Source organism: Arachis ipaensis, chromosome B04 (genome assembly GCF_000816755.2).
Source record: "Arachis ipaensis cultivar K30076 chromosome B04, Araip1.1, whole genome shotgun sequence".
In the NCBI taxonomy this organism is placed as follows: Eukaryota; Viridiplantae; Streptophyta; class Magnoliopsida; order Fabales; family Fabaceae; genus Arachis; species Arachis ipaensis.
This window is the reverse complement of record NC_029788.2, coordinates 95,967,399-95,990,001: the sequence shown is the minus strand read 5'-3', so window position 1 is coordinate 95,990,001 and position 22,603 is coordinate 95,967,399. Positions and strand designations below refer to the sequence as shown.

At 40.0% G+C, this 22,603-nt stretch overlaps 1 long non-coding RNA gene across 1 annotated transcript; it reads right to left on the bottom strand.

The window, feature by feature from the left end:
* Positions 268 to 1,743, bottom strand: LOC107637897. The gene is made up of 3 exons (XR_001619602.2): positions 1,655 to 1,743; positions 1,388 to 1,543; positions 268 to 403 (listed from the first exon to the last, which is right to left on the bottom strand). It is a non-coding gene; the product is annotated as an uncharacterized LOC107637897 (long non-coding RNA).

The window sequence follows — 22,603 nt, the reverse complement described above, 5'->3', positions numbered from 1 at the left end:
ACTACAAGAAAAAGGCATATTTGTAACCAAAAAAATTGTTACAAAACGTCGAAATTTTGAAACAAAAGTTTTTTGTAACAAAAAAAAGGGCCGTTGCAGTAAGTCCCGTTACAAAAAGTTTTTGTAACGAAAAATGGAACTGTTACAATTCAATATGATGTTTTGTAACAATTTTTTCTGATACAAAAAACTAGAAGCCGTTACAAAAGTGGTAACAAATTTTGATCTTCAAGCTAAAATTGTTTTAAAACAAAATATTAGTGAGTACATTGATTAGTTCTACAAGTTATATGTCTTGCACAAGTTCAACCAAAAGTTAAAAGTTCTAATATAAATTAGTGTCTCTATAAATCAAAATATTCTTGAGCCCTCAAAGTAGCATGTGGTCACCATTTCAGCACTCCTATAAATAAGAAAATCCGAAATAAAAAGTTAGGTGCATAGTCAAAAGAAATATCTTGAGGCAATCAGAAATCATGTAGCAAACAAGGGTCTATTTTGACACAAAAATTCGTCAAATAGAACTTGTTTGCTCAAACAACACAATGCATTTTAATTGAGCAACCAAATAGGACAACAACCAAATAGTGAATAACAAAACCCAAGCTTCCAGCTTCCAACAACCAAAACAGTGAAGCACTTAGCCGGATAATCAATCAATTGAGCTTAGCAACAGTTGAAAACCAAAAGCAATTAAATACCAACTCAATCAATTAATTGAATCAAAGATGAATATTGAAAACAGCTTAAGATAAATTCCGGCAGCATTTCAGCAGTAAATTTACCTATTTCACAATTTCAATCAATCAATTCAAATTCCATATGAATTCTTTGACAGTTAAAAACACAAAAAATCATAATGAATTCATAGGAAGGAAGTAAATAAGCAAATTTCAGCAAGAAAACATGAGGAAACAATTAAAACCAATCCAACCAGCAAGAAGCAGAGCAGCACTCAGCAGAACATCAATCAATGGCCCATCATACAGCACCCAAAATAGTTAAATGAACAAAGGTAATGGATTCAGGAAGCATTCTATTCATTGAAGTCAATAACTATTACACTTGCAAGCAGCAGGGGCACAGCAGTTTATCCATTAATTCAACAGAAAATCAATCAAGCCAAACTAAACGATTTCAGCAACAGATTTATCAATAAAACCAATCTCAGTTCAGCAACCATCATGTATTCCAACACAAACAATAATAACTCAGCAGCATTTCCTTTCTCATTGAATTTAACAATCATTCAACAAACAGCAAGTATAGAGCAGCAATAACAACTTAATGTGAGAAATTATTCAACAACAAATGCACACACAAATACAAGGATTACTTAAATGACTCATCATGCTTATCCACATAAGTCTGCAGTGAAACCACTTACCGTTTCACTTAAGAGACTTGTAACAACAGCTTTTTTATCAACTTCTTTCTCATTCTCCCTTTCAGGCTCACTGTCAGTACTGGTAGGAGGTGGAAGTGCTGAAGCACCAAACATGGCTTCGTCATGAGCAGCTTGGATTTGTTCCTCCCTTCTTGCCTTGATAAGAAAATGGATTCGATCTATGTTTAGTCTTCCATACATAGATGATGCATGTATGTTAACAAGGAACAAAACTGACTATTCATGAATATAAGAAGAGGAATATACCTCTATTTTAGAATACCGAAAACTCTAGCCAATTTGCTTGACCAAGGAAGCATCATCTTCAGCCACTGCAGATAGGTGGACAAATACAATCAGTTCAATTAAGTTTCAGGCTTCAAGCCAAACCCCAAACCATTACTCATTATCATTTATAAGAAAAAATATCATTGGCATTCAATAATTAAAAGAATCACCATGACTAAGCAATGAACAATTAAAATCAGTAAGTATTGGTGGTATTAACAAGCATACAACAACAGTACTCAACATTGGATCAATTAAAAATGAAGTTTACATTATCAGGATTCAGGACCCTGTGTTGCATTATCAGGAAAACATAGGAAGACTAAAAAAACTGTCCATTTTAAAACATATTGTATTTGCAATGAAGAAGTCTTGGCAAATTTATTTAGAATAATGAAATTGGCAAACAAGTCCAACCTTCAATGGCAACCTTAGATTTGACATGAAATCATCGGAACTCAACCCTACAATACCAACAACTCAGAAACCGTGACAACTTATATCGGAATACTGATTTCAAAGCTTCCGAAAACAAAAAAATTCTTACCCAGAAGACAGAGGTTCTCGCGGCAATTTCCAGCGGCCACATCCACGGCGGTGCAGCCCAGAACGGCAACGATGCATGGCAGAACAACGTTCTTCACCTCTATCGCGTCCTTCTCTTCCTCGAGCTCTCTTTCTTTCTCTGGCACTCAAAGACGACGGCGACCGTGGCTTCAACGGCGGCAGGAACGGCGGCGGTCGAAGTTCAGCGACAACGGAGACCAGGCGCGGCGGCTGTAGCTCCTCCCTTTCCTTATCATCGCATCTCCCTTTTCCCCTAACAACAACGCGGAGGCGAGGTGCGGGCTCGGGATCCATGGATGGGACTGCAACGACAATGACGGCACAGCTTCTCACATGCAGCAGTTCGGCGATTGGGCAGTGGCATGGCGCGAACAGCAAGCGCAGCCGGCAACCAGTGACGCGGTTGGGCGTGGTGTGGCGGTGGCGAGCTACGCGGTCTTCCTCTCCCGTCAGTGCTTTCTCTTCCCGGATCTCTTTCTCTCTCGGTGATGTATGTGAACTCAATGAAGAGGGGAGAAGGAAATTGAGTGGCGGTGCTTATGGAAACATAGGAGACTGTGGGTGTTTGAAATTAGGGTTAGTGTAGGTTGATTTGGGGATTTAGTGTTTTGGTAAAAATTAGGTATAGGGATAGTTCGGTAATTTTAATAAAATTGGAGCATAAAGTATTAATATTTGAAAAACTAATTTAATCTCTAAAATTACTTTAAAATATTATTTGTGGTATAAAAATACTAATTGATTCTCAATAAATTACTCCAATTGAAAATACACGGTAATATGATTAATTTTCTTTATCTTTAACATATAGTATTAAATGATATAAATTCAATTATCTAAAACCAAATAAAGTGTTTAACACTTTGAAAAAAAAATTTGTTATAAAATATACTTATATTTTGGGACAAATAATTAATTTGTTACAAACAATATTAAATTTTGTGACAAATTAATTTTTTGTTACAAAATAATTGGAGTTTTTTGAAACAGAAAGTTGTTTTGTTACAAAACAATTGGAGTTTTTGAAACAAAAAAAATATTTTGTTACAAAATATTTTGAATTTTTGCAACTTATTTTTTTTGTTACAAAATATTACAATATTTTGTAACAAAACACCATCTCATTACAAAAACTAACATAATTTGTAACAAAATAAAACTGGTTGTTACAAAATATTATCATGTTTTGTAACGACTTGTAATGTTGTTACAAAACATTATCCTTTTGTAACAATCACTAATTATTATTACAAAATACTATTTTTTGTAACAATTTTAAATTTGATACAATTTTTTTGTTACAAATGTTCTATTTTCTTGTAGTGTCTTTTCAATCACATCTTTTTCAAAATTAAGTTTCAATCATATCTTTTTTATTTCTAATTTCAAAATCTTTTTCAAAAATCACTTAATTTCTTTCCCAATCTTAATTTTCGAAAATCCTTTACCAAATTTTCAAAATTTCTTTTAATTATTTCAACATCTTTTACTTTAATTTCAAAAATTCTTCCCCTCTTCTCACATCCTTCTATTTAAGGACTAACACTCCTCCACTATCAACAATTCGAACTCTATCCTTCTTGATAAGTTCAAATTCTCTTCTATCTACCTTCTCCTTCTATTCTTCTTTTCCTCTGACACCTCAAGGAATCTCTATACTGTGACATAGAGGATTCCATACTTTCTTCTTCTCTCTTTCATATGAGCAGGAGTAAGGACAAAGACATTCTTGTTGAGGCTGATCCTGAACCTGAAAGGACATTGAAGAGAAAGATAAGAGAAGCTAAAGTACAAGTCTCTATAGAGGACCTAATAGAGCTTTTTAAACAAGAAGACATGGTAGCTGAAAACAACAACAATGCCAACAATGCAAGGAAGGTGCTTGGTGATTTTACTACACCTACTCCTGACTTCTATGGGAGAAGCATCTCAATCCCTGCCATTGGAGCAAACAAATTTGAGCTTAAGCCTCAATTAGTCTCTCTAATGCAATAGAATTGCAAGTTTCATAGACTTCCATTGGAAGATCCTCATCAGTTCTTAGCTGAATTCTTGCAAATCTGTGACACTGTCAAGACCAATGGGGTTGACCCTGAGGTCTACAGACTTATGCTCTTCCCTTTTGCTGTAAGAGACAGAGCTAGAACATGATTGGATTCACAACCTAAAGAAAGCCTGAACTCTTGGGAAAAGCTAGTTAATGCCTTCCTGGCAAAGTTCTTTCCACCTCAAAAATTGAGCAAGCTTAGAGTGGAAGTCCAAACCTTCAGACAGAAGGAAGGTGAAGCCCTCTATGAAGCTTGGGAAAGATACAAGCAACTGATCAGAAGGTGTCCTTCTGACATGCTTTCAGAATGGAGCATCATAGGTATCTTCTATGATGGTCTGTTTGAACTGTCCAAAATGTCATTGGACAACTCTGCTGGAGGATCTCTTCATCTGAAGAAGAAGCTTATGATCCTGAGAACCCAGCAATGGAAGAGGTGAATTACATGGGAGAACCCTATGGAAACACCTATAATCCTTCATGGAGAAATCATCCAAACCTCTCAAGGAAGGATCAACAGAGGCCTCAACAAGGCTTCAACAACAATAATGGTGGAAGAAATAGGTTTAGCAATAGCAAGCCTTTTCCATCATCTTCTCAGCAACAGACAGAGAATTCTAAGAGCCATTCTGACTTGGCAACCATAGTCTCTGATCTAATTAAAACCACTCAAAGTTTTATGACTGAAACAAGGTCCTCCATTAGAAATCTGGAGGCACAAGTGGGTCAGCTGAGCAAGAAAGTTACTGAACTCCCTCCTAGTACTCTTCCAAGCAATACAAAAGAAAATCCAAAAGGAGAGTGCAAGGCCATTAACATGACCCACACAGCCAAACTTGGAGAGGAGGAAGAGGCAGTGACCTCCACTGAGGAAGACCTCAATGGACGTCCACTGGCCTCCAAGGAGTTCCCTAATGAGGAACCATGGGAATCTGAGGCTCACACTGAGGCCATAGAGATCCCATTGAATCTACTTCTGCCATTCATAAGCTCTGATGAGTATTCTTCCTCTGAAGAAGATGAAGATGTTACTGAAGAGCAAGTTGCTAAGTACCTTGGAGTAATCATGAAGCTAAACGCCAAGTTATTTGGTAATGAGACTTGGCAGAATGAACCTCCATTGCTCACTAACGAACTGGATGACTTGACTAGGCAGAAATTACCTCTGAAGAGACAAGATCCTGGGAAGTTCTCAATACCTTGTACCATAGGCACCATGACCTTTGAGAAGGCTCTGTGTGACCTGGGGTCAAGTATAAACCTCATGCCTCTCTCTATAATGGAGAAGCTAGGGATCATTAAGGTACAAACTGCAAGAATCTCACTAGAGATGGCAGACAATTCAAGGAAACAAGCTTATGGACTTGTAGAGGATGTCTTGGTAAAGGTTGAAGACTACATCCCTGCTGATTTCATAATCCTAGACACTGGAAAGTGTATAGATGAATCCATCATCCTTGGTAGACCCTTCCTAGCCACAGCAAAAGCTGTGATTGATGTAGACAGAGGAGAATTAGTCCTTCAAGTGAATGAGGACTCCCTTGTGTTTAAGGCTCAAGGATCTCCCTCTGTAACCATGGAGAGGAAGCATGAAAAGCTTCTCTCAATAAAGAGTCAAACAAAATCCCCACATTCAAACTCTAAGTTTGGTGTTGGGAGGCCACAACCAAACTCTAAGTTTGGTGTTGAGAGGCCATCATCATGCTCTGAGTATCTGTGAGGCTCCATGAGAGCCCACTGTCAAGCTACTAACATTAAAGAAGCACTTGTTAGGAGGCAACCCAATTTTATTTATTCTCTATTGTTATTTTATGTTTTCTGTAGGTTGATGATCATGTGAAGTCACAAAAACAATTGAAAAAAACAAAAATAGAATGAAAAACAGCACACACTGGAGGAGAAATTTGCTGGCGTTTAAACGCCAGTAAGGGTAGCAGAATGGGCATTAAACGCCCAGTCTGGCACCATTCTGGGCGTTTAACGCCAGAAATGGGCACCAGACTGGCGTTTAACGCCAGGAATGGGCAGCAGCCTGGCGTTTAACGCCAGGATTGGCAGCAAGGGGCGTTTTGCACGCCACATAGTGCAGGGATGAGAAATCCTTGACACCTCAGGATTTGTAGACCCCACAGGATCCCCACCTACCTCATCTCTCTCTCTTCTTCAATCATTCACCAATCACCTCAATACCTCTTCCCTAAAAACCCCTCACCTATCAAATCCCACCATTCTCTTCACCACTCACATCCATCCTTCATAAAACCCCACCTACCTCACCATTCAAATTCAAACCACTTTCCCACCCAAACCCACCCATAATGGCCGAACCATACCCCCCTCTACACTCCTATATAAACCCATCTTCACTCCTTCATTTTCACACAACATACACACTACTTCTCCCCCTTGGCCGAAACACTAAGCCCCCTCCATCTCCTCTATTTCTTCTTCTTCTACTCTCTTCTTTCTTCTTTTACTCGAGGACGAGCAAACCTTCTAAGTTTGGTGTGGTAAAAGCATTGCTTTTTGTTTTTCCATAACCATTTATGGCACCTAAGGCCGGAGAAACCTCTAGAAAGAGGAAAGGGAAGGCAAAAGCTTCCACCTCCGAGTCATGGGAGATGGAGAGATTCATCTCAAGAGTGCACCAAGACCACTTCTATGAAGTTGTGGCCAAGAAGAAGGTGATCCCCGAGGTCCCTTTCAAGCTCAAAAAGGGTAAATATCCAGAAATCTGACATGAGATTCGAAGAAGAGGTTGGGAAATTCTCACCAACCCCATTCAACAAGTCAGAATCTTAGTGGTTCAAGAGTTCTATGCCAATGCATGGATCACCAAGAACCATGATCAAAGTGTGAACCCGGACCCAAAGAATTGGCTTACAATGGTTCGGGGGAAATACTTAGATTTTAGTCCGAAGAATGTAAGGTTGGCATTCAACTTGCCAATGATGCAAGGAGATGCACACCCCTACACTAGAAGGGTTAACTTTGATCAAAAGTTGGACGAAGTCCTCAAGGACATTTGTGAAGAGGGCGCTCAATGGAAGAGAGATTCAAGAGGGAAGCCGGTTCAACTAAGAAGGCATGACCTCAAGCCCGTGGCTAGTGGATGGTTGGAGTTCATCCAACGCTCAATCATTCCCACTAGCAACCGGTCTGAAGTTACTATAGACTGAGCTATCATGATTCATAGCATCATGATTGGAGAGGAAGTAGAAGTTCATGAGGTTATATCACAAGAACTCTACAAGGTGGCGGACAAGTCCTCCACTTTGGCAAGGTTAGCCTTCCCTCATCTCATTTGTCACCTTTGCAATTCGGCTGGAATTGACATAGAGGAAGACATTCTCATTGATGAGGACAAGCCCATCACTAAGAAAAGGATGGAGCAAACAAGAGATCCCACTCATGGACAAGAGCATGAGGAAATTCCTCATCATGAAATTCCTAAGATACCTCAAGGGATGCATTTTCCTCCACAAAACTACTGGGAGCAAATCAACACCTCCCTAGGAGAATTGAGTTCCAATATGGGACAACTAAGGGTGGAGCACCAAGAGCATTCTATCCTCCTCCATGAAATTAGAGAAGACCAAAGAGTTATGAGAGAGGAGCAACAAAGGCAAGGAAGAGACATTAAGGAGCTCAAGCACTCCATAAGATCTTCAAGAGGAAGAACAAGCCGCCATCACTAAGGTGGACCAGTTCTTTAATTTCCTTGTTCTTTATTTTCTGTTTTTCGAAAATTATGCTTTATGTTTATGTCTTTATTACATGATCATTAGTGTTTAAGTGTCTATGCCTTATAAAGCTATGAAAACGAATCCATCACCTTTCTTAAATGAAAAATGTTTTTAATTGAAAAAGAAAAAGAAGTGCATGAATTTCAAATTTTAAAACAGTTTAATTATTTTGATGTGGTGGCAATACTTTTGTCTTTCTGAATGAATGCTTGAACAGTGCATATTTTTTAATTTTTTGATTCATGAATGTTAAAAATTGTTGGCTCTTGAAAGAATGATGGAAAAGGAGAAATGTTATTTGATAATCTGAAAAATCATAAAATTGATTCTTGAAGCAAGAAAAAGTAGTGAAAAGCTTGCAGAAAAAAAGATATATGCGAAAAAAAAAAGAAGAGAAAGAAAAAGAAAAAGCAAGCAGAAAAATCCAATAGCCCTTAAAACCAAAAGGCAAAGGTAAAATAAAAAGGATCCAAGGCTTTGAGCATCAATGGATAGGAGGGCCCATAGGAATAAAATCCTGGCCTAAGCGGCTAAACCAAGCTGTCCCTAACCATGTGCTTGTGGCGTGAAGGTGTCAAGTGAAAACTTGAGACTGAGCGGTTAAAGTCGTGGTCCAAAGCAAAAAAAGAGTGTGCTTAAGAGCTCTGGACACCTCTAATTGGGGACTCTAGCAAAGCTGAGTCATAATCTGAAAAGGTTCACCCAGTTATGTGTCTGTGGCATTTATGTATCCGGTGGTAATATTGGAAAACAAAGTGCTTAGGGTCACGACCAAGACTCATAAAGTAGTTGTGTTCAAGAATCAACATACTTAACTAGGAGAATCAATAACACTATCTGAATTCTGAGTTCCTATAGATGCCAATCATTCTGAACTTCAAAGGATAAAGTGAGATGCCAAAACTGTTCAGAAGCAAAAAGCTAAAAGCCCCGCTCATCTAATTAATACTGATCTTCATAGATGTTTTTGGAATTCATTGTATATTCTCTTCTTTTTATCCTATTTGATTTTCAGTTGCTTGGAGACAAGCAACAATTTAAGTTTGGTGTTGTGATGAGCGGATAATTTATATGCTTTTTGGCATTGTTTTTAGTATGTTTTTAGTATACTTTAGTTAGTTTTTGTTATGTTTTTATTAGTTTTTAAATAAAAATCATATTTCTGGACTTTACTATGAGTTTGTGTGTTTTTCTGTGAATTCAGGTATTTTCTGGCTGAAATTGAGGGACTTGAGCAAAAATCTGATTTAGAAGCTGAAAAAGGACTGCAGATGCTGTTGGATTCTGACCTCCCTACACTCAAAGTAAATTTTCTGGAGCTATAGAATCCCAATTGGTGCGCTCTCAATTGCGTTGGAAAGTAGACATCCTGGGCTTTCTAGCAATATATAATAGTTTATACTTTGCCCAAGATTTTATGGCCCAAACTGGCATTGCAAGTCAGCATAGAAATTCTGGTGTCAAAACGCCAGAACTGGCATAAAAGCTGGAGTTAAACGCCCAAACTGGCACAAAAGTTGGCGTTTAACTCCAAAAAAAGTCTCTACACGTGAAAGCTTCAATGTTCAGCCCAAGCACACACCAAGTGGGCCCGGAAGAAGATTTCTGCATTAATTACTTATTTCTGTAAACCCTAGGCTACTAGTTCTCTATAAATAGGACCTTTTGCTATTGTATTTTCATACTTTTGATAGACCTTTTCACGCTTTTGGGAGGCTGGCCTCACGGCCATGCCTAGACCTTGTTCTTATGTATTTTTAACGGTGGAGTTTCTACACACCATAGATTAAGGTGTGGAGCTTTGCTGTTCTTCATGAATTAATGCAAAGTACTACTATTTTTCTATTCAATTCACGTCTACTTCTTCTCTAAGATATTCATTCGCACCCAAGAACATGATGAATGTGATGATTATGTGACACTCATCACCATTCTCACCTATGAACGCATGCCTGATAACCACTTCCGTTCTACATGCAAACAAGCTTGAATGTGTATCTCTTAGGTTTCTAATCTAAGATTAGAACCTTCGTGGTATAGGCTAGAATTATTGGTGGTCATTCCTGAGATCCGGAACATCTAAACCTTGTCTGTGGTATTCTGAGTAGGATCTGAGAAGGGATGACTGTGACGAGCTTCAAACTCGCGAGTGTTGGGCGTGTGACAGACGCAAAAGGATCAATGTATCCTATTCCAACATGATCGAGAACCGACAACCAATGAATTACATAAGTATCTCTATCTCTATCTTTATTTTATGTTTTATTCATCTTTTAATTATCAATCCTCCATAACCATTTGAATCTGCCTGACTGAGATTTACAAGATGACCAAAGCTTGCTTCAAGCCGACAGTCTCCATGGGATCGACTCTTACTCACGTAAGGTATTACTTGGACGACCCAGTGCACTTGCTGGTTAGTTGTGCGGAATTATGACAAAGTGTGATTCACGTTTGAGAGCTCCAAGTCTTTGGCGCCATTGTTGATGATCACAATTTCGTGCACCAGGCATCATTCTTCAAGAGCAAGAAGAGCTTCAAACCACACTCACCTCTACCCTCACCTGTTTCACCTCCACCCTCCAAGAGCTAATATCCCGTCCACCTCCACCTTCTACTAACAACCAAAGCACTTTTCAATCTCCAAGCTTTAATGCATCTCCTTTTCAACCGCAAGATGAACTCTCTTTTTCACCACAACCCTCCATGGAAGAGTGTCCATATCCATTATTCCAAGAGCAATATGATCCTACTTATATTAGCCAAGTGGAACAAGAGCCAATGGATCATCTCAAGGAAGCAATAGATCGGCTCCAAGTAATCATCCGTCAAAAGGAGCAAGAGAAAGCCCAAAGGACGCGCGAAACTATCATGGCTAACATTGCTAAAATTTAAGCCACTGTGGACTCATGGGATACATGTCACAAGCAAAGTATTTCCACGGATGAATATGGAAAATCAACCGAAGAGAGGACTATGAAGGAGATTTTAGAAACTCAACATGAGAATAAGAAAATGGAGAGTGTTGTGCAACAAGTGGGAAATATAGAGATGGTTGAAGAAGAAGAAGTGGTTGAAGACCTAGGCGAAGTTGAACAAGAGGTGGATTCCAAGCTTGAGAACACTTCCACACCAACTGATGCCATTAATGATATTGTGGAAGTTGTTGAACCTTCCTTCATTGAGCATGAATTTGATGTTGAAGAGGATAATGTGCAACCTCTTAGGCATATTGTGGATGATGAGAGATTGGAAGAGGTTGAGCAAGCAATAAATCCTATTATTGAAGATGATTCCACACCAACTAATGTACCATTTGAGATTGTTGAACCTTCCTCATTGTGTTGTGAAATTGATGTTGAGGAGGCTAGAGCACAACCTCCAACACCTGACATGGACAATGAAAAATGTATAGAAGAAGTTGATGAGCAAGGAATTGAAATTGATGAAAGCAACCAAAAGGAAGAGGTTGAAGTTGAAGAAGCTTGGCAAGAGGTGGAAGTAGTCAAGGAAGAGCACAAGGGAGTGGAGCTTGGAAGATCATTAAAAACACCTCTCCCTAAGCCATTACCATCCAACACAACATTCAAGTGGGTAAAATTCTTATCCTTAAGCTTTACTTTCCCACTTGAATATGGGTTGCTTGAGACAGATGGTCAACTTAGAACTCTTTGTGGCTTTAAGAGCATAAGGGAGATGGTTAGTGGTTGGAGTTGCCATGCAAGGTTCAATATGGTTGCATGCTCAAAGTTGAAGTGAAAAGATTGGTATAGAGCTAGATTAAATGGGTCTAGGAAGTTATTTGCATACCTCAGTGAGAATTCGGATTGCTTACCACCCGGATGGAATAATGATTATCAACTTGAAGACGGGTGTAGAAACAAGATTTGGGATCTCGGCATACAAGAGGATCAACTTTGGGAGCTCAAAGCTTGTGAAGAACTTCATCAAGGCTTGGTGAATTTACTTGGAAGTGTTGGAGCTTATTGGAAGTCCAAGCATTGGTGGAAGTTTTCAAGATGAGTTCAAGCACAAACCACCATGACAAGAAGCTCCCCAAATGTCCAACTTAAGGACTTTAACTAAAAGTGCTAGGTGGGAGACACCCCACCATGGTAACATCCTTTCATTTTTTCCTTTTCTTTATATTGGTAATAAGTTGAATTTTCAATTTTAGTTAGATTTATTTAGTTTAAGTTGTGTTTAAGCTTGTTAGTTTATTATAAAAAAAACTTTGCTCCTGCTGCTCTCTGGTACAAAAACTAGAGAGTTGTGCTGACACTGTGCGGGTGTGGGGTGCTAGGCGCACAATCCAACCCACGTGTGCGCCTCGTTGACGCGTACGGGTCACTTGCATTTCTGGCCTTCCACGCGTGGGCGTACCCGATGCGCACGCGTCGTCCCTAAATGCTGCCTCTTGTAACACCCTACCATACAGAGTCTTATGCTTAAGTCATAATTCAGAGATGGCAAGGTATTACGACCTCTAAAACAAAAATTTAGTACGTATAGTAGTATGAATAATTGATTATAACTAGGAGCCTTTGTAGAAAAAGGGGTAAACAAAAATCGTAACTCGAACGCGCAACACTCCGATCGATAACGTAACGAGCAAAGGATAAGCTAACGCAAGATCATATATATATATATAAAGGAGTGTCAAAAACAGGAATATCAAGACTCAAAATCCGGCTGCGAAGATAACCGGCCCGAGCATAGTAATATATACATATAATAAAATAAGGAAAACCCCAAAGGAAACCCAAAGGGACACAAATACAGAAATCTATTCTCCAAAATCCCCTCTAGAAGAACAGTTTGTATTATTTAATGGAGATAAAAGTATCTAAACAAGATATATAAACCAAAACAGAGTCCCGAGAACAAAGAATCTTCGCTAATCCAGAAGTCTCCGGCATGCCTTAACGAGAAGCCTCGCGTCCTGCATCTGAAAACCACAAAATCTGTATTGGTGAGAACCAGAGGTCTCCAGCACGGTAACAGCTTCCACATATATAATACATAATAATAGAGGAAAGCCGAAGGCAATCCTAGAACTTCCTTCAGATAATATCAAAGCTTATAAACAAGCTAAACCATAAGTGGCAACTGACTAAATATCCTTCAGTCTAACTAATACTTCCCTTTCCAATTCCTTCAGACCTCCCAACCACCAGCAGGAGTATAATATAGCAAACACAGTTATATCAGACAAGAGATTTACAAATAGGAACAGATAAGGCATTTAGACAATTAGCAAGTAATATGCAGTCAAATAGGCAATCTCGAACAATTCATGTAGTATGCTTATGATGCATGCCTGTCCCTAGTGGCTGATGATATCATATGTCAGTTATAGAGCCAACCCAACAAGTCCTGGTAGCTAACCATTGGACTGTCCCTCTGTCGCGCATCCCCAACTCGAGTTATACTCATCATAAACTTGATCATAATCATGATCCATATCCATCAACCTCACTGGTGAATATTTACGGGGGCGAGCTCATCCGGGCCTTTCACAGTGCCCGGCCACACTTACGACATAGGGTCAAAAGAGCTTCGAGTCTCAACCTAGAGCACGTGGTGGCTAGCCACTGCTTCCTCCCAGGGAAACCCTCATCTCTGATGGTGGAAGTGCAAACATTCACAATTCATTCAACAGCATATATGCATTTATACTTAGCCATAGTCATGGCTCCGCCGTAATACGGTAATAATCTAGCCATCTGGCTCACGGTTAAATTCATAACCAGCCAATTCATTAACAATTACGGCCCTTCGGCCCATGGCACAACAAGCACTTCCACCGCCATTCTCCGCATCTCACCTAATCATCTTTGATCCTCATTGATCATTCATTTTTCCCTTGCTTCACTCGCAAGTTACCACATTCACTAGCCCTTTTTCTCATGCTAGGCATATCATAATGATTCAAGACATAAGTGGTGAGATCGGAGGCTTAGAAGTATGAAATTTGGCTTTTAAAACTCAAAAATCAACTTTGGGATGAAGACAGGGCCACGCGTACGCGCACTCCACGCGCACGCGTGGATGGCCTTAAAACTCATCGACGCGCAAGCGTCATACGCGCGGACGCGCGCGTTGAAAATAGCCAAACGACGCGCGAGCGTCAACCACGCGTACGCGTGGGTGCTCTTGCGCCCCAGGCACAAAACTGGCACAACTCTTTGGAAAATGGCTGGGCATTTGGTGCAATGCATCGACGCGCTCGTGCACACCACGCACACGCGTGAATGGTGCTTTCTCGAAGAACGGCGCGTACGCACCAAGTGCGCCTACACGCGGGGGGTCATTCTGCTAAAAATTTTCTAAGTTAAAAGCTGCAGAATTCACAGATTCAACCCCCAATCTTCCGACGGACATAGCTTTCTCATTTTAAATCATTTTTCACTCGTTCTTCAAACGGCATGGACATCCCGGATCCAATTTTATTTCTAAATAGATTTGGCACAAATCAGAGATCCGTAGTCCAAGTTATGTCCCGTCAAAGTATGCCCAAAAACCATATTTTCATACAAAACCATAAAGTGCCATTTTCAAAACAAGCCACTTTCAACTCTTTTCAAAATCAACATCAAGCCATCCTCAACTCACACATTGATATTTTACCAAATTTTCCAAAATCACCATCCAACCATTTTAACACTTCTCAATCAAATGGCTAAAGGACAAATACAATATCATGTCCTACATCCTCCCTCATCCCAATTTCCAATAATACCATTTCCAATCAACCATCATTATACATAATCAACATCATACTCACCATCAACATGGTATCACCCATCAATTCAACCTCAATCATCCATCAAGCATATATCACAACATGCATTTCTCATATATCACACAATTAAGGCATCAATATTCATAATCACATATATGATCACATCATATATCTCAACCATTCAACAACATCAACAATTCAATGCTTATCTTAGGGCCTCTAGCCTAAGTATTTCCTACCACATTACATATTAGATACGGGAAACCGAAACCATACTTTAGCCGATTTTCCACGCTCAACCGGAGCACTTCCGAACCACTTGTCCACAAGCTCTCAAGGTCTCAATACCTCCAAGAACAGATTTTATCACACAAAACCCTCTCCCAAGCTTTTCAAAATCACCAATCAAGCTCCAATATTCACATATACACAACCTAAGCCACAATCATCATACCCATACACAACATCTCAATACCCAAACATCATAGAACAACAAATTACACTAGGGTTGAGAATTTTACCACACCCAAGGTCCAAGGAGACAAGATTAACCTTCTCCTTCAAGAGAGTTGGGTCCTATAACATCAAAGAACCCAAAATCTCAACATTTCACCCATGAAACTCGAAAACAAGGGCTGGAATTTCGAAAAGCAAAACGTGGCTTACCTCAAGATTGATTGTATGGGTTTTATAGAGCTCTCCGCGGTGAATGCGTGGCCGCAAACGGTGTGGCGATCGGAGCTCTAGATCAAAAGTTATGGTGGTTTGAAGATCAAATGAGAGAAAGAACTTGAGAGAGTGTTCTTCCCTCCATGGCCTCCATTTCAGCGTGTTTGAGTGATAAGTGAGGAGAGAGAGTGCTGAAAACTAGGGTTTTGGTTTAGTTTAGTTGGGCCAAGGGCCCACTTTGGGTCCGGTTAGACCGGTTTGGCCCGTTCGGTCCAATCTTGATCCGATTTCTATAAAATTGGTACCGAAATTCTCGTCTCAATCTCCTCTATCATATTAAGCCATAAAAATAACATTTTTGGCTTTCTAGAATAAATTCTCATTTATGGGTTAATTAGCCGTTAATTAACCGGGTCTTACATCCTACCCACCTAATTGGGAATTTTGCCCACAAAATTCAAATCCAATTACCTGAGAATAAGTGCGGATAATCCGTTCGCATCTCCGATTCAAGTTCCCAAGTGTGTTCCTCAACACCGCCTCGACTCCATGCCACTTTGACCAATGAAACCTCTTTTCCACGCAACCGTTTGATACTAGTATCATCGATTCTGACTGGAGCCACTGGAAGCGTCAAATCTTCTCTTAACTGAACCGATCAGGTTCTAACACATGGCTAGCATCAGGAGTGCACTTTCGAAGCTGCGACACGTGAAATACGTCGTGCAGGTTCGAAAGATGAAGTGGTAGAGCCATTCGATACGCCACCGGTCCAATCCTCTCCAGGATCTGAAATGGACCAATGTATCGAGGATTCAACTTCTTCGCTTTAATCGCCCTACCTACTCCTGTGGTTGGAGTAACCTTTAGGAAAACATGATCTCCTTCTTCAAATTCCAAAGGCTTCCGCCTCTGATCGGCGTAACTCTTCTGACGACTCTGCGCCGTAAGCATCCTATCTCGGATTTTCTTAACTTGTTCAGTGGTCTCGGCTATCATTTCCGGCCCCAACAAGCCTTTCTCTCCAGCTTCATACCAACATAGCGGAGATTGACATTTCCTCCCATACAATGCCTCATATGGAGCCATTCCGATGCTCGCATGGTAACTATTATTGTATGCAAACTCCACTAACGGCATATACCGATCCCAACTCGCCGGTTGATCCAAAATACAAGCTCTCAACATATCCTCTAGTGTTTGGATTGTCCTCTCGGATTGACCATCTGTTTGAGGATGGTAAGCTGTACTCAAGCTTAATCGGGTTCCAAAAGCTTTCTGAAATGCACCCCAGAACCTCGAAGTGAAATGAGGATCTCTATCAGAGATTATAGTAGCAGGTACACCATGGAGTCTCACAATCTCCTTTATGTATAACCGAGCTAGCTCCTCAAGGGTGTAAGTCATCCGAATGGGCAAAAAGTAAGCTGACTTCGTCAGTCGGTCCACAATCACCCGGATAGCATCAAAACTAGTCTTAGTCCTTGGCAATCCCGACACAAAGTCCATTGCAATACTTTCCCACTTCCATTGCGGAACCTCTAAAGGTTGCAACATTCCGCAAGGTCTTTGATGTTCAATCTTTACCTTTTGACAAGTTAAGCACTTTGAAACATATTCCGCCACATCATTCTTCATACCCGACCACCAAAACATCGCCTTTAAATCATGGTATATCTTAGTACTTTCTGGGTGAATGGAGAATCCGCTTTTGTGTGCCTCCTTTAAGATATCTTGCCTCAAAGTGCCAACATCCGGCACAATGATCCTACCCTTGAATCTCCATAACCCATCTCTTTCTTCCGACACTCTCCACTGTTCTCCTTGTTCGATAGCCGGTAACACCTTCCATAATGCTTCATCATTTTCATGAGCCTTTAGGAGCTCGGATTTAAAATCACTCGAGATTTCTAATCGGCTCAAACACAAGGTTCCAGATACTTCTCGAGCACCAATTTTTAGACTCTCGAATCCCTTGAGCAACTTCTCCTCTTGAAGCATCATCCAAGTTGCATATAACGACTTCCGACTTAACGCATCCGCCACTACATTCGCCTTCCCCGGATGGTAATTCAACTCAAAGTCGTAGTCCTTCAATAATTTCATCCACCTTCTCTGCCTCTTATTAAGCTCTTTCTGATCAAAGAGATATTTCAAGCTCTTGTCATCGGAGAAGACTTGGAACTTAACCCCATAGAGATAATGCCTCCACACCTTCAAGGCAAACATGACCGCAGCGAGTTCCAAATCGTGCGTATGGTAACTAACTTCATGAGGTCTTAACTGTCGTGAGGCATACGCCACCACATTATGATGCTGCATCAGCACGCACCCTAGACCCTTTAGTGAGGCATCACAGTACACCTCAAATGGTTCGTTCGGCTCAGGTAACACCAACACAGGTGCAGTGGTCAACTTTTTCTTTAATGTCTGAAAGCTCTCCTCACACTCAGGAGTCCAAACAAACGGAGTGTCTTTGCGGGTTAATTTTGTCAACGGCAAGGCTAATTGCGAAAAGCCTTTGATGAACTGATAAACCACTATTTTATGGTTTATCTTGTGCTCAATTGAGTGGATTTTATCAACTCTTTACCTACTTATTCATATTAATTGCATGGTTTTACTTTCCCTTCCTTATTATGTGATGTATGTGAAAAACATGTTTCCTAAGTTTTAAAATTAATTATTTTAATTACCTTTACTTCCATTCGATGCCGTGATTAGTGTGTTGAGTAGTTTCAGATTTTCTAAAGGCAGAATGACTTAAAGGATGAAAAAGGAAACGTACAAAAATGGAAGGAAAGTGCGAAATGGAGTTTTGAAGAAAATGGCATCCACGCGATCGCATGGACGACGCGATCGCGTGCCAAGAGCGAAAAAGCAGCGACGCGGCCGCATGACTGACGCGGCCGCATGACTTGAGCATAGCGCATTCGATGCGGACGCGTGACCGACGCGATCGCGCCACAAGGAAAACTCCATATGACGCGACCGCGTGACAGAGGCCACGTACCTGAACGTACCAAAATACGCAGGGGGCGATTTCTGGACTGTTTCTGACCCAGTTTCGGCCAAGAAAGAACAGATTGGAGGCTATAAAGTGGGGGAATGCATCCATTCAAGGAGAGCTCACATTTTACTACTTTCCATGATTTAGATTTAGTTTGAGAGAGGTTCTCTCCTCTCTCTCTTAGGATTAGGATTTAGGACTTCTCTTAGTTTTTTAAGAGTGACTCTCGATCCAGGTTTAATATTTACTTTAATTTATGTTTCTATACTACTTTTACTTTAATGCTTTTATTCGTATCTACAGATGTTGCCCAATTGGCTTATGAATTATTCCATGTTACAGATTATTATTTGAATTAATGATTATTCGAGGTATTTCAGTTATTGATTGCTTTCTCTTTAATTTGTGTTACCATTGCTTTCCATCTAAGGACATTTTTATTCCATCAATTTTACTTTTTCCCCTTTTGGTCTTGGTTAAGAAATCAGTAACTCAACATTATCAAACTCAACATAACTGATAATCGCTATCTTGCTAATTGAACTGAACTTCAATAATCCCAACTTTTTCTTAGGAAATAAATAGGATTGGAAGGTCAAACTAATTAGTCCCTTGACTTTCATTTGCTCTAGCAAAGGTTAACTAAGTGGAATTTAGATTCAACTTTCATTATTGTTGAGAGAGATAACTAAGTTGGACTTCCAATTTCTCTTACCTTGCCAAAAGTTGCTTTACAGTATTTATTTATTTTAATTACCATTTACTTTACTTGTCATTCAAATCACATCCAATCACTCCCAATCACCACCACTTTCCTATGTATCATGCCCAAGTCCGGCAACTCGAGAAGCAGAGATTCGCCTAAAGGAAACAGTAAATAAACTTTAAACAACCATTTGACAACTGGAGCAAACAATAATTCAATGGGTTTCTAGGCGCTCAAATACACAAAGATCAGCCACAGCCCCATGTGAACAGTCTAACGAAGAGCGTAGTATGAAGGAGACACCAGAAACTCCTGTGGACAAGACAGAGAATGAATTCGTACTAGAATAGGTAGAAGAAGCTGTCATTGTTCAAGAAGAAGAGTTGGTTGAAGATCTAGGAGATGTTGAACCTCCATGGGAATCCAGAACTGAGGAGAACTCCGTCAAGGACGCTACAGTTGATGCTAAGGAGGATAGTACACAACCCCCAAGGCAAGTCGTTTATGAAGAATCAGACGGAATAACCCATGACACAAATTCCCTTGATAGTGATAGTCACAAGTCTAGCTCTCTTAGTAATGAACTTGCATCCGCAAGTGAATTCTCTGAGATCGAAGAATCTTCCCCAGATGAATACGAAGATGATGCAGAGGTAGATTTCTCTCAACCTCCAATCTACGACTCGAGTGATGAGGAAGACGTAGAAGACTTTGACCAGGGTGATACTACATCGGAAGACTCTTGCAAGGAAGTGGAGAAATTCACAGAAGAACCCAAGGGAGAAGAACTTACAGAACCACCAGAGACACCTATCCCAAGGCCATTACCACCTAATACAAGCTTCAAGTGGGTACAATCCTTAACCTATAACTTTACTTATTCACTTGAATATGGTTTGCTTGAAACAGATGGCCAGCTTAGAGCTCTTTGCGGCTTTATGAGTAAGAGGGAAATGGCTCGTACTCAGAGTTGGTGCACAAGGTTCAATAAGGTTCCACGCTTCACCTCGAAGTACACGGATTGGTATCATGCTCAATTGCATGGATCACAGAGAACGTTTGGTCACCATGGTGAGATTCTACTCTTTAAACCGCCCGGATGGAGACATGTAGATCAAGACGGAGGCGGATTTAAAAGCAAAGCTTGGGATATTGGAATCTATTCTGACATTCGTCACCCCGGAAGCCTGAAAATTTGTCTGAAGCTGCTCAGAAGCTTTACATGCCTAGTATGGGACCCCGGAGGCTATTGGCATTCCAAGCACTGGTGGATATTTTTGGACGAATTTAAACATAAGCCGCCAAAGCAGGAAGCTCCTCCAATGTCCAACTTAAGGACTTTAACTAAAAGTGCTAGGTGGAAGACAACCCACCATGGTATGGTCGCTTCTTTTTCAATTTAATTCTTGTTAATTGCTTTCATTTTTATTTTTTTTTCATTTTACTTTATTGAACTTGGAATCATACATAGCATTCATATTAATCATTGCATTCTGCATTTATCTTACATACAAAAAAACAAAAAAAAAATGCAACGCGACGCGACCGCATCAGCGACGCGTTCGCATCGTAAGGAGAGGGGAGAAAATAAAAACGAACAGAGAGTCACACTAGAGCGTGGCTGGAAGCGTGCCCGTGGCACAAATCGTCCCACGCGACCGCGTCGCTGACGCGTCCGCGTCGAGTGGGTGATAAACCCATATTTCATGAGTTCTTTTGTGCTTAATTAAAGTGATTTATTCAACTCTTCACCTACTTATTCACATTAATTGCATGGTTTTACTTTCCCTTCCTTATTATGTCATATAATGAAAAACATGTTTTCTAAGCTTTAAAAATTAATTATTTTAATTACCTTTATTTCCATTCGATGCCGTGATTAGTGTGTTGAGTAGTTTCAGATTTTCTAAGGCAGAATGGCTTAAAGGATGAAAAAGGAAACATACTAAAATGGAAGGAGAAAGCAAAATGGAGCTTTAAAGAAACTGGTATCCACGCGATCGCATGGATGACATGATCGCGTGCCAAGCACGAATCAGCAGTGACGCGGTCGCATGACTGACGCGACCGCGTGGCAAGGAAAAGCTCCAATTGACGCGACCGCATGACCCACGCGGACGTGTGACAGAGGCCACGCACCAGAAATTGCAGAAAACGCTCATAACGAGTTCTGAGGCCCTTTTTGGCCCAAATCCAAGTCCAGAAGGCATAGACCAGAGGTTATGAAGTGAGGGAATGCATCCATTCAGAGAGAGCTCGCATATTCTCACCTTTCAATGAATTAGATTTAGTTGAGAGGGAGATCTCCTCCCTCTCACTTTTAGGATTTAGGATTTCTTCTTGTTTTAAGAGTAACTCTGGATCCAGGTTTAATTTTATTTTAATATTACTTCTCTTTATTTATTCCAACATTTGAATTGATTATTATTATTTATGAATTATTCCATGTTACAGATTTTTATTTGAATTAATGATAATTGAGGTATTTTCAGTTTATGATTGTTCTCTTTGACTTAAGTTACCATTGCTTCCCATCTAAGGATATTTTTACTATTATTCCAACAACTTTACTTTTTCCCCTTTTGGTTCTGGTAAAGAATTTAGTAACTCAACAGTTATTAAACTCAATACAATTGATAATCGTGATCTTGCTAATTGAGCTGAACTTAAATAATCCCAACCTTTTCTTAGGAAATAATTAGGATTCAAGGGTCAACTTAATTAGTCCCTTGACTTTCCCTTACCCTGGTAAAGGTCGACCAAGTGGAGTTTAGATTCAACTTTCATTATTGTTGAGAGAGATAACTAAGTTGGACCTCTAATTTCTCTACCTTGCTAAAAGTCGCTTTACAGTTATTATTTATTCTTAATTGCCACTTAATTCACTCGTCATTTAAATTACTTGCTTTTCACCTTCTAAACCCCGATTACAACCTTTATAGCCAATAATAAGAACACACTTCCTCGCAGTTCCTTGAGAAGACAACCCGAGGTTTGAATACTCGGTTAACAATTTTTAAAAAAGGGGTTTGTTACTTGTGACACCCAACACGTTTGTACGAAGGGATTTTTGCCGGTTTAGAAACTATATCTACAACGCAACCGTTTCTATGAATTTCTTTACTGGTAGAAATCCCGACGTCAAAATGGCGCCGTTGCCAGCGAACTGCTAACGTGTGCCTTATTATTGGTTATTGTAAATATTTTCCTTTTGCCTGTTTATTCATTTTCTTTTTTCCTCTTTATCTTTATTTGCTACTATGAACTCTCACCCCTCTCACTTTGAGTTTGGTTCTAATATTGTTAAAGGAAATAGAAGTTATAGCAGGAACGTGCATCAAGGTCAGACCAATCAAGGATGGATGGAACCAAGAGGATCTAATCAACCCTTTTGGCAGCAACACCCTCCGAGATATCCTAGGCAGAGACCATTCTACC